Source organism: Melopsittacus undulatus, chromosome 4 (assembly GCF_012275295.1).
Source record: "Melopsittacus undulatus isolate bMelUnd1 chromosome 4, bMelUnd1.mat.Z, whole genome shotgun sequence".
Lineage (NCBI taxonomy): Eukaryota > Metazoa > Chordata > Aves > Psittaciformes > Psittaculidae > Melopsittacus > Melopsittacus undulatus.
The window spans coordinates 61800437-61816218 of record NC_047530.1 but is presented as its reverse complement, the minus strand read 5'-3'; positions in this window follow the sequence as shown (position 1 = coordinate 61816218).

Genomic DNA, 15782 nt, shown 5'->3' with positions numbered 1-15782 from the left:
TGGAGGTCCTTCTGAAGCAAGGGGCTGAGCTGCGAGGCACTGGCAGCAGCTGAATGATGTCAGGGAAGCTGAGAATCACAGAATCATAGAATAGTTAGGGTTGGAAAGGATCATCTAGTTCCAACCCCCCTGCCATGGGCAGGGACACCTCACACTAAACCAGAAGGAGGTGGACTGCTTGCTCCAGGCCCAAACTGTGCAGGGGCCTCAAGTGTCCACCACAGTGCATAAAGAAGAGCAGTAATCCAGGAAGCTGTGGACTAGGAACAAAAATAAAAACCCAAACACCACCCCCCCCCCCCCCACCCCACAAAACCCAAAAAAGCCACAACAAACAAAAACCCCACCACAATTACAAGGGGCTGCCTCCAAAATCTGACATCCTCACCCAGAACAGCTTCACAGTTCTGCAGGGGCCTAATGAGGAAACACCCACCACACCAAATGAGCAACCAGCTGGTGCACCAGTGAAGATGATCACTCCTGGTGCCTCCAGAAAAAAGCAGTGGATCATAGTAGTAGGTGACCCTACTTCAAGAGGCACAGAGGTATCCATCTGTTGGCCTGACCCAATCTCAAGGGTATAGTGTGGGGAATAAACAAGAGGAATTAGAGATGTGTACACGGCTACAGGGATGTGATATCATTGGCATCACGAAAACATTATGGGATGGCTCCTCTGACTGGACTGTTAGAATGGAAGGTTATAGGCTCGTCAGGATAGACAGGCCAGGCAGGTGAGGAGGGGGAGTAGCCATTTATGTCAGTGGTAGGCTGGAGAGTATGGAACTTTGTCTGGGGACAAGTCATGAGTCAACAGAGAGCTTGTGGGTCAGAGTCAAAGGGAGAACAACAATGGTGGACATCACGATGGGGATCTATTACAGACCGCCTGATCAGGAGAACTCTGTGGATGAAGCACTCTACAGACAGATAGGAGCAGCCTCACGCTGGCAGGCCCTTGTCCTCATGGGGGACTTCAGACATCCCGATACCTGCTGGAGCAAGTGTACAGGCCAGCACAAGCAATCCAGGATCCTTGACTGTGCGGAAGACAACTTCCTCTTGCAAGTAATAGAGGAGCCAACTAAGAGAGGTGCCGTGCTTGACCTTGTGCTCACCAATGGGGAGGGCTGGCTGGGAATGTGATGCTCCAGGGCAACCTTGGCTGTAGCGATCATGAGATGGTTGAGTTTGAGATCCTCAGGACACTGTGAAGAGCATGCAGCAAGCTGGACTTCAAGAGAGCAGATTCTGGCCTTGTCAGGAACCTGCTTAGTAAGGCTCCATGGGATACAGTCCTAGAGGGCAGGGGGGCCCAAGACTGTTGGTTGAGATTCAAGGATCACCTGCTACAAGCTCAGGAGCATTGCATCCTGACAAGAAGGAAATGAGGCAAGAGGGCCAGCAGGCCTCCATGGATGGATAAGGAGCTGCTGAGAAAGAGGGGGAAAAAAGAAGCTTATATAAGCTGAAAGAAGCAAGGACAGGCGGCCTGGGAAGAATACAGGGATATTGCCCAGGAAGCTAGAGACCAGGGTAGGAAAGCTAAGGCCCGGAGACATACGGGGAAAGAGAATACGATACCACCCGCCGCCACGAGGCCAGCAGCCGGACACAGACGACGACGAGGATAAGGACAAGGACAGCGAAGAGCAGCAGGACGGCCTGGTACAAGTTCAAGTCCACGGCCACGTCCATCCCCCCCTGCTGCCGGAGCCCCACCGTATTACAAGCCTCCGACACAAACACAAACACATCCAATCCATACACCAAGTACCCGGTAAAATCCCGAAACAGCGAGATCCAGAGAAAAACCTCTAAGAGCCAATAAATCAGCATTGTGACAAGAGACCATAAATCCGCTCAGATCTGTTCTTATCTCAATCCCTCGTGCCCCACGTTGGGCGCCAAAAATGTCGTGGTTTAAATCAAGTCCCCCTACTCCCGGAGAGTTAGGAAGGAGAATCCAAAGAATGTAGCCCCCACGGATTGAGATAAGAACGGTTTAATTGCTAAGGCATAACACAAAACCCCTACTGCCATTTACTACTACAAATAATAATGATACAGCAAACAGCAAGTGAAAAGAATACAACACCCCACCAGCCACCGACCCATAACTCACTCCACCCTGCCCGGCCGAGCACCATGTGCTCCCTCCTCCATTTTTCTCCAGAGCTCTACCCCTCCAGCCTTCTCCTTCCCAGTATGCATCCTGGGCATCACGTGCTATGGTATGGAATACCTCATTGCCTAGCCTGGGTCAAGTGTCCTGTCTCTCCTTCCTCCCAGACTCCCTCTGGCTGGAAAAAAAAAAACCTTGAACAAAAAACACCCTCAAAACATGCTTAAACCACGACATTTTTGGCGCCCAACGTGGGGCACGAGGGATTGAGATAAGAACAGATCTGAGCGGATTTATGGTCTCTTGTCACAATGCTGATTTATTGGCTCTTAGAGGTTTTTCTCTGGATCTCGCTGTTTCGGGATTTTACCGGGTACTTGGTGTATGGATTGGATGTGTTTGTGTTTGTGTCGGAGGCTTGTAATACGGTGGGGCTCCGGCAGCAGGGGGGGATGGACGTGGCCGTGGACTTGAACTTGTACCAGGCCGTCCTGCTGCTCTTCGCTGTCCTTGTCCTTATCCTCGTCGTCGTCTGTGTGGAGCTGCGTGAAGCCAGGAAGGAGCGGCCCCGGGAGCTGCCGGCAGCTGAGGCTGCCAGGGAGAGCGGCACGGGGAGCCAAACGGCTGTGGCAGAGCAGCGGGAGCAGGCGGGGGAGGAGCGGAGCAGGACGGTAGCTGAGCAGCGGGACCAGGCAGCCGGGCGGGTGAGTCCTGCGGCCGTTCCCGACCCTCCGACGGCCGAGAGTGTCCCCCGGAAGTCGCCCGCCGACCCCCAGCAGGATGCAGGAGACTACGCAGCACTTCCCAGCAAGGCAGAGGAGGAAGATCCGGACTCGGGAGAAGAGAAGCTGATAGTGGGAGAGCTGACAAGCAGGGCAGCTACATCAGCCCCAGTGACAAGTGCAGCAGCATCATCTGAGAGTTCTGACGGTTATGAATGGCTTTTGGGTGCCCTTGGGACCTGCCTGCTGATTGTGATGGTTTTCGGCATGGTGGCACACACACAGAGTGTGTTCCATCCACAACCATTTTGTCTGATCCCAAAAGTTAAGCAGAGTCAGGTCTGGGTCTTGTCTAAGTTTAGACAAGTACATAGGAGCACCAGTAGACTGTTCCCAAGGCTGGACAGTCATGAGTGGCAGGGCATGTGGGACAGTATAGCCGGGTATCTGATCCACTGGGCCCCTCCAGTGCTTTGGAAGCATTGGAGGTGGAAGGCAGCTGTATGGAGTCCCCAGCAGCAAGCTGTAGAACTGCTGAAGGGGACGGTGAATGATTTTGGTGGGCCCAGATACTTCAGGCTATCAGTCCAGAGATGCAACTTAGAGATGTCTCATGATCGAGGGGTGGACTTAAGAGTGATGGTGTATTGAAAATGTGGGATCTGGGCATGACGTGAATGGTATGGAATAAGGGGTGGATAATGTCATGGTTTGAGCATGTTTTGAGGGTGTTTTTTGTTCAAGGTTTTTTTTTTTTCCAGCCAGAGGGAGTCTGGGAGGAAGGAGAGACAGGACACTTGACCCAGGCTAGGCAATGAGGTATTCCATACCATAGCACGTGATGCCCAGGATGCATACTGGGAAGGAGAAGGCTGGAGGGGTAGAGCTCTGGAGAAAAATGGAGGAGGGAGCACATGGTGCTCGGCCGGGCAGGGTGGAGTGAGTTATGGGTCGGTGGCTGGTGGGGTGTTGTATTCTTTTCACTTGCTGTTTGCTGTATCATTATTATTTGTAGTAGTAAATGGCAGTAGGGGTTTTGTGTTATGCCTTAGCAATTAAACCGTTCTTATCTCAATCCGTGGGGGCTACATTCTTTGGATTCTCCTTCCTAACTCTCCGGGAGTAGGGGGACTTGATTTAAACCATGACACTGAGTCTGGAAAGGGATGTGGAAGATAACAGGAAAGGTTTCTATAGGTATCTAGCAAGCAAAAGACAGACTATGGATAATGTGGACCCTCTCCGGAAGCTAAGGGGAGAACTGGCTACCCTGAATTTGGAGAATCTGAGGTTCTTGATGACTCTGCCTCAGTCCCCACTAGCAAATGCTCAGATCACACCACCCAAGTCTTGGAAGGCAGACTCTGAGAATGAAGACCTTAGGCCCACTGTAGGAGAGGATCAGGTTCAGTATCATCTTAAGAACCTTAGAGTGCACAAGCCCATGGGACCTGATGAAATCCATATGTGGGTCCTGTAGGAGCTGGCAAATGAAGTTGCTAAGCCACTGTCCATCATATTTGAAAAATCGTGGCAGTCAGGTGAAGTTCCTGATGACTGGAAAAAGGGAAATATAATTCCCATTTTCAAGAAGGGGAAAATGGATGACCCGGGGAATTACAGACCAGTCAGTCTCACCTCTGTGCCTGGCAAAATCTGGGAGCAGATTCTCCTGGAAGGCACACTAAGGCACATGAAAAACAACAAGGTGCTTGGTGACAGCCAGCAGGGCTTCACTAGGGGGAAATCCTGCCTGACCAATTTGGTGGCCTTCTATGATGGGGCTGTGGAACTGATGGATATGGGTAGAGCAATTGATGTCATCTAGTCCAAGTCCAGAGGAGGGCCATGAGGATGATCAGGGGGCTGGAGCACCTCCCGTATGAAGACAGGCTGAGAAAGTTGGGGCTGTTCAGCCTGAAAAAGAGAAGGCTACATGGAGACCTCATAGCAGCCTTCCAGGAAGTCTCACCCTAAGTACTAAATACAACAGTCCCAGCTATTACACATTCAGTGCAAATTACACTCAAGATATTGATTTGACAAGTCAAGAGGACACCATAATGTTTCTGTTTCAACATGTGAGTAACTCACATGTCTTTGCTTTCTCCCTCCAAGAGCTAGTGGATTGGTTCTACTTAAGAAACATTGGTTCCAGCAGAATTATTTGACTTCATTAATAATTTGACTGTTATTATTTTACTTGTTCTCAATTTGAAAGATCTCGTCAGAAGAAAAAAAGCTCGTCACAGAGTACACATTTCATTGGAACTTCCAATCTGGTCCCTCTACAACTGATATTCAACACATAAAGGAAAGAGCCCAGGAACAAAGTAAGATAATTGGAATAAGACATACCTATTGACTTGTCTGGGAACTCTGTTCTGGTTAATTCCTGCATTCCTTTAAACATGGGGGAATCAAATGTGGTTACCCTTATAACAGAATCCTGAATTTGTATCCCATTTTTCCTCCCATAGGCCACTGAAACTCTGTTGGAAAGCTTAGCTAACCCTAAGTAAACTTATTATCGAAACTGCCAGTAAAGCTAAGTATTAAAATAATTTGATTATTTCACTTATCATTGATTGAACAGAGGCAGTCAAGAACAGTTTTTTGACATGGTGTGCCTTTCTCTCCCAGTCCTCATTATACCAACTGCATGAAAATGCCGGGCAGGTGCAAATTACATAGCTGATTCGCTAGTTCCTGTCTTACATGAGCTGTACATTTCACATCTCACCCTCAAGACATACCTGATCTTTCTTCTTCTCAACTGAGAAACAGTCTTCCTTACACACCTTTCAAATAACAAAACAATTACCATGTGGGAGAATCAAGCTAAGTTAGCTAGCACATTACCTTACCCTGCCCTTCTTGCTTTGAGTTCAATTCTTCCTTTATTCCCAATACAACTGAAAACATTGAGAAAGGAATGGAAGAATGTGTGAATGAAACTGAGACAACTTTGGTTAAATAATTATTAAATAGCTAAATCATCATATGAAGCAGTTCTGCCATTGTATTTTATTGGAGCATTTGGCTACAGTCTCCAAACTGATGTTGAATAGCATATTTGCTTTTGCACATATTCTCTTCTGTAGTTTTAGGTAACTGGCAGGACAGATTGCTAGCATAAATGTATTAAATGAAAACTTGTGCTAGGTTTCAATCTAATTTGTTCTCTTTCCATTTTAACAGACATACTGCTACTATAATAGCTTACACCATATTATCTGTTGAGCTGTGGTGTGAAACAAATTTACTCTATGCTTGAAATGCCAGGAAAAATTCTGTTCGTTGTTGAGAGGTGGGGCACCAAGATGCTACTCTCTGAAAAATACCCATATAGAGCAGTAATTCTCCAGTGACTAAATGTATTTTAAAATCATTATCTTTATCTGTAACTACAAAGTGACTAAAGCACTACTTGTAGGCCACTGTGAGAAAAGCTGCTGAGCCATGTGCTATTTACAGTTAAATGAAAAATTCTCAGAAAAGTGTGGGTCATTATATTCCTCCTTTACTGCTTGGATGTAGTGACTGTATCAGCAGCAAAGCAAAATATTTGTTAACTCTTGTTTGTTAAAGTAGGTGAGCTCGAAAGTCTTTCTTCATTTGGATAATCTAGAGGTCATATATCCCTCTGTCTATATCTTTTTAAAAAAGCTCTGGGTATATATTTTCATGCTCAGACAGTTTTTTAGTGCTGAAGGAAACGGTACTTGAGTTAAGTAAGCCCTTATTTGGAAGAGACAGCTGGCTCACGGTTTTCTCAGGTAAGTTTATCCTGGTCTTCAGACATCACAATTAAAACTGTTTCAATAAATCAACAGGCTCAACTGAACAAGTAATCAGATCAAGGCACTGAGTAACCAAACTGAACAAGACTGATACACAGCTGACACTACTTTGTGGTAAGTATCCGAGATAATCAGTTTTGAGCACAAGTAAGTCATTAACTCCCTTTGTGACTTTGACAATTCAATTTACTGCAGTGCCCAAGTTTATCTGTAAATGACCATATCACTTAGTCTGCTGCAAGGCAAAATTAGGAAGGTTTTGCATGAACATTGCAAATTAACCCTTTTCCATACTCAAAAAGAGGACTAGCAGTGCCTGTTTTAAGGAAGATGCAATGATGGATTAATCAGACTATGACTGAGAGATGCAGAGAGATATTGAGTAAATTGGGTGGAAAGAGATTCACCTGTCCCTTCATACAAATAGCATGCATTTACAACTGAATAATTACAGTTGAACAGTGAGCTAGAATTAAGAGGCTGACATTTATTTAGACAAAGTAACTGAAAATAAATCAAGTTTAAATTTAAAGAGAATTGCAGCTTTTCTTCTGTCTACAATGGAAGCACAAGATCTGAGTTGTCAACACCAACATTTTGAGGCTGGATTGGCCCCAAGTATGAAAGCACCCTGGGTTACTAGTCAAGCTGCGCTGCTGGGGTTCATTCTGCTGACAGTCCATCTTGAATTACCTACTGCTGTAACTCTGTTTGTACCCTGTACTAGGAATGTTATGCTAATCACGTAGCTCAGGGAAATGACAGGAACAGTCCAAGGTTACCACATGAACAGACTTCTTTTTTGGTTAAGTAAAACTATAGAGTTGCAATTCACAGAGTTTTATTGAACTCTATGTAACAGCTTGATGTTTTGATCATTTTGTTTGCTTGTTTGTTTGCTCTTCTATGTGTGCAGTATTAGGAACTTTGCAAAACTGCTAAGATAAGACTGAAAATAGGAATGATGGATCTCTGTCTTACAAGGGTAAAATCACCAAAGTAGAATCGCTTTAAAGATATTATTCTCACCTGACCTGTGCTTGCTACGTTTCCTTAAGATTTTCTGTGAAATTTATGCAAAGTAAGTGGTGATCCTGAAGGTGTTTCACAGAACTCTTCCAAGGCCATTGGTAGAGCAGCAACATATTTTTAAACAATATTTAAAGTGCAAGTTTAATACTGCTACTAGTCCTTGCTTGAAATAGAGTATAGAGGGTTTTTTTTCCCCTCAAAAGACATACACAAGTTTTTGAGAAGTTCATAGGCTCTTTTAGAGAGCACTTAGCAGGTAGAGCTCCCATAGTTTCAAAATTCCCTGGCTGTGAGTGACTTAATGAGCAACATGCATTGGATTCCACCCTGTTTCAAACAAATAAAATTCTGAAGCAGAACTGATCTTCCACTTATCAGAACAGGATTATGTGCCAATGTGCAGTCATCATCGTTGATAGCAGGGAGCAGAAAATCAGGTTGCTAAAGGCCTTGTAAAGATTCAGGTATAAGCCCTTAAATCTAAATATGATTTTTTTAATCACATGTAGAATAGAATAATCTAAAAGATCATCACCCTATTCATAATAAAATAGACATTATTTCCTTCCATCTGGATGGTGTTTTCCAGTTTAAGTCATCATTTATGCTACTTTACATGGCTTATTAATCTGCAGGAGAACTACTTGTGGTCATTTTTCAGCTTTTGTTATATAAAGAGGGCTTCTAAGAGACAGCAGAGTCGACGAGGACTTCAAAGGATGACAAAGAGCTACAACTAACTCCAAGGATAACAAAGCATGTATTTTCATCCTGATACTCATTAACACAGATCCCACTGCAAAGAGCCTCTGACAATCAAAACTCCTACCCCTTAAATATGCTACTGACAGTCTAAGGAGTGTTTTAAATGCATATACATACAGAATATAATGAAACTAGTACAGAGCACACAGAAGTGCCTAGCCATGTGCCACAGAAAATGAAATCAGATTCTGACCTCATTTGTTCTCACCTAATCTTCCTAAAGAGAATCAAACAGCCTTGATGCAAACAGGATATGAACTTAAACAAGAGGGAGGCTTACAGCAGGGTAAAAGCTTTATTCAAAGCTGAAAAACAAAATATTTCTTGGAGTTCTGAAGCTTTCTCACAAAAAAAAAGTAAAAGATATTTAGGTCTTTTGTTATACCAACTTTGGAATGAAATCATCACTGACTTGAAAAGCATCTCATTGCACAGTCACACCCAGAAAATGTCCATTATTTTTATAAATTTGTAGATATGGATGTATCTATCATCATCAGAATTGATTAGCATCACCATTGTAAACAAAGATATTTCTTAACCATACAATTTCACTGCTGCCTCAGGACCAATCTAACAGGCAATTGTTCATAGCTCTGGGAACGGTATAGTAAGAAGCAATTCTAAACAAAATCCTTTGGTATTTCCATGGCTCAAGGCACCAGTGGCCACAAACAGCATCAATTTTCTAATTGCTTTATTAAAAAAACAAACTAAATATACTTCTCTCAGCATAATCACTTTTTCCCCCAATGGGATGTATAATTTTATCTATGAACAATTTTGAGAAAAGTGGTATCTAATATGCTGTTAAAAAGTAAGTGATCTGTAAAAACTGAGTATGCACACACTATAGTATGCTTTTCTTCCACTACAACCATCCCCTTATTTTCTGTTTTGTGATGTTTTTTTGGGAAAGAAAAACCCAATCAAACAACAACACAAAAACCCACAAACACTCCACCCCTCCAAAACCCAACAACAGTGGCAAGGATTTTGGTACTATAATCCATGGTAAAACTGATCTGCTCCATTCGTGTATTGCCTTAGATGTGACAAACCTGTCATGTAAACTGCATTCTTCTTGTGGTAACATTGATAACTTCAGTGCTCCATGAAAAGCAATGTGTTCAGGCATTTGACAAGATGCATAATGGTTTCTCTGGGGATGTAAGCTGACTTGTCAGTGGAATATTTCTGTAACTACCATTAACTCACAATCCATTTGAATATGAACTTTGGCCAAGTATAAACACAGAAATAATTTAAATTATGATTTCCTGCCCTGGTCTGTGCATCCTGTGTATCAGACCGAAAGAGCCCACTTAATGTGCATCACGGTGTAGATGTGGCGTAAAAAGACTAGTTTCCTTAAGGCAAGAATACTAAACCTCAACTACAAGTCTTTTAAGTGCACTGAGACAGCGTTCACAGTGGTTGGGTGTACTCTAGAGAGGTACTTTTGGACTCTTACATGATACAGGCTTTGTTAAGCGCCGCCACCCGAGACCCAGCGTAAGGAAGGCGATCTTGTCCCCGTTGACGCTGGTAGCGTCACGGCCCCTACCAGCGGAGGTGCGCTGCCGGCCGCGGCGCCTGTCCCTGGTGCTGACGGGGCCGCGCACCGGCGGCTGTGAACCACTCGTTCCCCAGCTGCAAGCGCGGCCCCGGAAACACACCCGTGCCCTCCACAGCCCTCTCCCCACGCCCCAGTCCCGGTTACCGGAGGAGCCGGCATCAGTGGCACTCCCGTCTAGGCGGCGAGCTTCCCATGCTCAGGGTGTTAGTGCTCCTGTGCAGGTCCCAGGCAGTTCGGATGGCTCAGGTTCCAGTGTCTTACGTGCTTGAGAACTTTTGGGTTTGGAGTTTGTTGTTGTTGGTTGTTCTCTTTAACAAACTCGTAAAGCAAATGAGAAAACAGCTGTCTATCTGGAAGATACTTTTTAGGGCGTATTTTTAAAAAACCACGTAACTGTAATAACACTGAATAGAGGAATATATGTAGCGGGTAGCTTGGATCTTGACAAAACTCAGTTATACAAAGTGGCCACAAGGCTAAGTATTTTTAATTCAGGTGGGCAATTACCTTTTTTATTCTGTACTTTTGGAAAATGGTCTTCCAAATCCTTTGGCTTCTCTTAGGCCGCCGTTTTAACTTTACCACTCAGTTAAAATGACCATTGCCTGTCAACACCAGTGAACCACTGGAGGGGAAAAAGGTCTCTTCCACTTTTTGTAAGGAGAGAACAGAAATTTCACGTGTTCTGGATGTGGGTAAGTGGAACTGAAGGCTGCAGGCTCCAAGCTTGCAAAGCATTAACACATGCTTAAGAGCTTGAGCACATCACCAGTTTCCTGCCTACCTCTCCAGCCCACCAGCAGTCCAGGAGCCCAATGCCCCTTGTGAAGAATGCCGGGAAGCCGGAGCATCACCCCGCTTTCCAGAACGTTCCAGGTCCCTCCGGAGGGTACAGCTCTCCCCAGATCTCCCTTCCCTCTGCTGCCGTCGCCATTTCTTCCCTGAGGGCACACAGACGCGTGACGCCCGGCGGCCCCCCGGATACCTGCTCCCCCTGCTCTCAGCCGCACCGCTCCTACATCTTTGTCACCTTCCTGCTCCTCCACCAGGGCCAAGAGGTGATCTCCGTTCAAAACCGGATCTGTTAAGAAGTGTTCGGACGCCGCAAATAAGAGTTTCTCGCTTCACGGTCACTCCACAACCGCCCATTGCCACAAGCCATCAACGCTCTACCTCGCCCACCTGGCGCCCCCTCGCGGCCACACGGCGAAGCTGCCGCCCCGCTGGCTGACAGACGGCCTCCGATCAGCGCAGCGCCGGCGGCTCCCGGTGGGCACCGGAGCCCCTGCGCCCGGAAGGGACGTGGGCGCTTTAAAAGCTCCCCCTTGCCCGCATCGAGGTCCCCTGCGTGCCGGTGGCACCCATGGCGTGGCCGCCTCTCCCGGTCCTCTCAGCCCCGGGGGTTAAGTGACTTGACGGCCACTCTCCGGGGTTGGCGGCCCGGCGGGCGGTGGGATGCCTGTGGGATGTCCGTGGGCGCTGTGACCGCAAGCACCGCCCGCTGAGGGCAGCCGCCGCTCCCGTGGGGCGGAGATCTCCGCCCGCCGGGCCGCTGGGGGCTTGGCCGCGTCACGGTAAAGCGGTGTGTGGCCTGAGGTAGCGGTGGGCTTCCGGCCGGGCTAGAGTTACCGGTTGCACTGCTCGAGATAACTGCAAGTGGGCAAGGTGGGTCCCGCCGCGGCTCTGAAGGAAGGGCCGAGCTCTGTCCGGCAGAGTGGGCCCAGGGGCGGCGGCCGATGCTGAGCCCCGCGGTTCCCAGCGCTCCGCCTCTGCGGAGGGGGAGCTCTTCGGTTAAGAGGTCAGCAGAAGCCGAAGGGGCAGGAAAGCACTGGCGCTGTGCTAGCCAAAGACGGCTTGCGAGCGAGCGACGGCTGTGGAGTGCAGCCACTTGCTGTCTTTAAGAGTCCAACCTGCAGGTGTAAGGAATTTCTGTAGTGGTGGTGAATGTTAGCTAGTAGAGCATTTACTGGGAAGGCAGCAAAGAATAGGTGAGTCATTCGGCTGAAATCTAACTTCTGTGAGCCTGATCAATTCAAGATTAAAGCTTGAACCCTTGGTCATTTGGGCATATGCAAAGGGGCACACTGCTACATCAGCGTGGTGCAGTCATCCTTGAGGAATCTGTGCAGTAGACAAATTGCACTGGTGGCACGGGAACCTTCTTGTGAGCCTTATATGTTCATTGCACTGTGCCAAATCGCAGGCTCGCTGGGGTCATGCCAACACCATAGAGGTACTGTGACATTGATACCGTGGCTGAGTCCCTTGATCGGTGTGGAGTTAACAGTGATCTGCACATAACTTCTTTAGCCATTTGTGTGTGTGTTTGGGTTTGTTTGGTTGGGTTTTTTTTGTTTGCTGTTTTCCTCTGTTAAGCCAAAACAGTCAATTAGGATCCCCTGCAGTAAAGCACACATTACAGTAGTCACAGGGTTCCAATCAACTTCCCCGATTTCAGCCCAGAGTCCGGGAAGAATAATAAAAAATGAACAGTGGCACATTTTGCAGCCTTCTTTATCTAGTTCAAGTACCTGTATTAGAAACTGAGCCCTGCATTGTAATCCAGTTGCTGCTGTTGACTCATTTGTGACCTGAAGCTGGTAACCTAAGTGCTATATATGTAAATTGACATGGTAAAGCAGCAGGTGTTCAGGTGTATTTTACCTTAGAAAAAAAAAAAAGGAAATTTGATATCCTGGCAACATACCAAAGGTTCCATGAAAGTGTTAAGTAATGCGTACTGTAGTGGGTACCTTTAAAAACAATGGCCGAGATGCTGGTAAAGTGAGAACTTGGTAGCATACACTTAGGTCTTTTTGTAATACAGAGGCAAAAACGTCTATGTAAACAGGCTGGACAGGTGTCTTTTTCCTTGGTAGCCTATCTCCCCACAGGTATGGTTTGTATTTTAACACAGTTACCAAAAATCTTCAAATCTTCTGAAGATCAAAAGTTTCTGTCTACACTACGGTATATACCCAGCCTTTTGTAGTAGTGGAAAGAGGTCATGGCAAGAAAAAAAAAAAAAAAAAAAAAAAACAAAACTGGCCCTGTAGCAAGGAAAAAATGTGAAATGACATTTTTCTGTCATGGTGAAGGATCTAGAATTGAGGGTAAAGAGCAAATTTGATGAATTGGTAAGGTGATGCTGGCAGCATCAAACAGCCAAACAGGAAACAGTTTGAGCTGAATTTCTGAAGGTGTATTACAGAGAAGGGAGATAATATTCCATCATTACGTTGCTCTGGCTTATCTCTCTAGCAATACTATATTCTGTTGGGGCCTACAAACTAGAATGACATGGACAAAGTAGAATTTGGTGAAGCCAAGCATGAGAGGAAATGTAGCTTCTTAGGAAAGATCTGAATGCAGGACTTCAGACAGCTTGATAAAGGGGCTAAGAGGAACTCAAAACCAGAGTTCTGCGAGAACTGAAGGGTTTTGATTAAATGAGTGAAATAAAGCTATACATGGAAGTACAAGTAGGATTAGTTGTAGGAAAGGAGATGGCAGTGAGCTCTTTTGCATTGTAGATAGTCTTGCGTTGGAAGCAACACTGAACTTGTGCTGAACTTGTGGGAAAAATCTTTGCTCTTGGTAATTTTATGTTCAGTTTGACATTCAGTGCTTAAAAGCTTTTACATCCCTGATATGTCAGTTTCAAATTTTGTAGCACTGATCAGCTATTCTGTCTTGTGGATTGCAGTGAGGATCAGTCCTCAAATACAGTTCCTCATTAATCCACATAAAATATAATTAATATTGTGTTTATTTAAAATTTTGGTAACCTGTAGAATTGCATCTATCAGACATCTAGTTCAAAGCTTGAGTTTTCTTCATGCAGTGTCTAGGTGAGTAGTTTCTTCACATGCTCCTGATACATTCTTGTCTTCCCACTCTTCTGAAAGAGTGTAGATAAACTTAGTGGGAACAGTGCAGGAATCCATGCGAAAAAGGACATGTTTGTTATAATGGTGCATGTTGCCAAAGAGACATAGTCTGTTGCAGATCAGAAGTCCAGCTCTCAAGCATGAGATGCTCTGAAATGCTTGATAATACAACCTTGTTGCTGCAGTAACAGTAATTCAAGGCTTCTCTATGAGCATATCTAGCACAGCAGCTAAAATATAACTGGTGAGTAATGTGGCCAGCTTAATGAAGTAGTAGCAACTTGAACAATTGGAGTTTCCATTACTTGTTTCACCTAATTTAGCATGGACACTAGTGGGTTTTATTTCATTCACTTAATGGCGACACACTTCCAAGCATGCAGTTGTAGCTTTCCTAAAGTCAATTCACTGTAATACAACATGGTCTTTTAGCATGTGTGAATTGTTTCCACTAGTGTAAAGTCTCTGATGTGGAAGGATGGCTCTGCTCAGGGTCCGAATATTTGCTGCAGGTGGTGGCACTCTCCTCTGCTGTAGAGGTGTCCATCCAGCTTTCTCACAGCTGTTCCCATCAGTCAGCCCTGCAGGGGACCTGGTGAGGTCTGGACAATTCTCTGTCTTGATGTCTGTAGAGAAAATGTCACCCTGCTCCTGGAATATGGTGGGGTTTGTTTTTTTTTTTCCCTTTAAATGTCACCCCTTACACCAGTGACCTCATCTGACTCAGCATAGCTTCTGTCTGAAGGGGGGGAGCTCTAAGCAAGATTTTGACATAGCTGGAGAATGTAGGGAAGAAGGCTCACCAAAAGAAACAAAATCCTGTTGTTTGAGCAAACAGAATTATTTTTGGGACCATCTATCAGGCAGTTATGTAGAGCAACTAAAACCTTATCTAAACAGCACAAGCTGCTGAAAACAAGCGGGTTCTCTATTATGTACTGAAACAAGGGGAACACAGAATCACAAAATGGAATATATAAACCTTTTGAATTAGTTTTAAGCAATGTTAAGTTTTATAGCTTTGTAACAGTAGCAATGGAAAATTACTGAGGTGCATGGTACATAGAAAAGAAAATAGAGCACAGCTAGAGAACATACTGGCACAAGATAAATCGTTATAGTTGATGTAGTCTTAAGAAAAACAGTGTAGAAAAACAGGACGCCGGGATAAGAAGTATCTGGGAATAGCAGGTGTCCGGGATATGCTACGGGTAAACTAACTGATAAGTAGGAGGATAGGAGGGCTATTATGTCTCTGGTGCTAGCAAACCAATTAAACTGGTATAAGCATCTACTTCGCATGCTTCAGAGGCTGCCAGGAGTGATGAAGATTGTTGGAAGAAGTAAACGACCCTCAGAGACCATCACCACAATTCTGTACGCATGCGGGGAGCTTTCTGGAAAATGATGTCATCCATACGTAGCCTCATGAATATGTATGTATGTCCAGGGACTATATAAGTACAGCTTGTGTAGCAATAGAGACACACATTAGGAGGAGCTATCCCCCTCATGTCTCCCAGCGCTGAATTAAAGAATACCTGCTTGCCAGCTTGAAAACTTTGTTGGCAAGTTTGTTCCTGGAGTTTTCTCCGAATCAGTACACACAGTTTATTTCATCCTCAGGTTTTCCAGGAGGTTTTCCTGAGGTTTCTGCTGGTAACCGTGTTGGAGCTATGCCTGCTGCACCAGTCCAGTTGCTGGGTTTGCTTTGGATGTTTGACATGGTGAGAACACCCATGTCTCTCACCTTTGGAAAGAGGGCAGGGTTGAAGTAGTCATCTGCCTAGATCACCAGCTTTTTTATTTTAAGGCTGATTTTATTAAAAGTCTGTAGAAGACAAGTGAGACCTATGCAGAGTG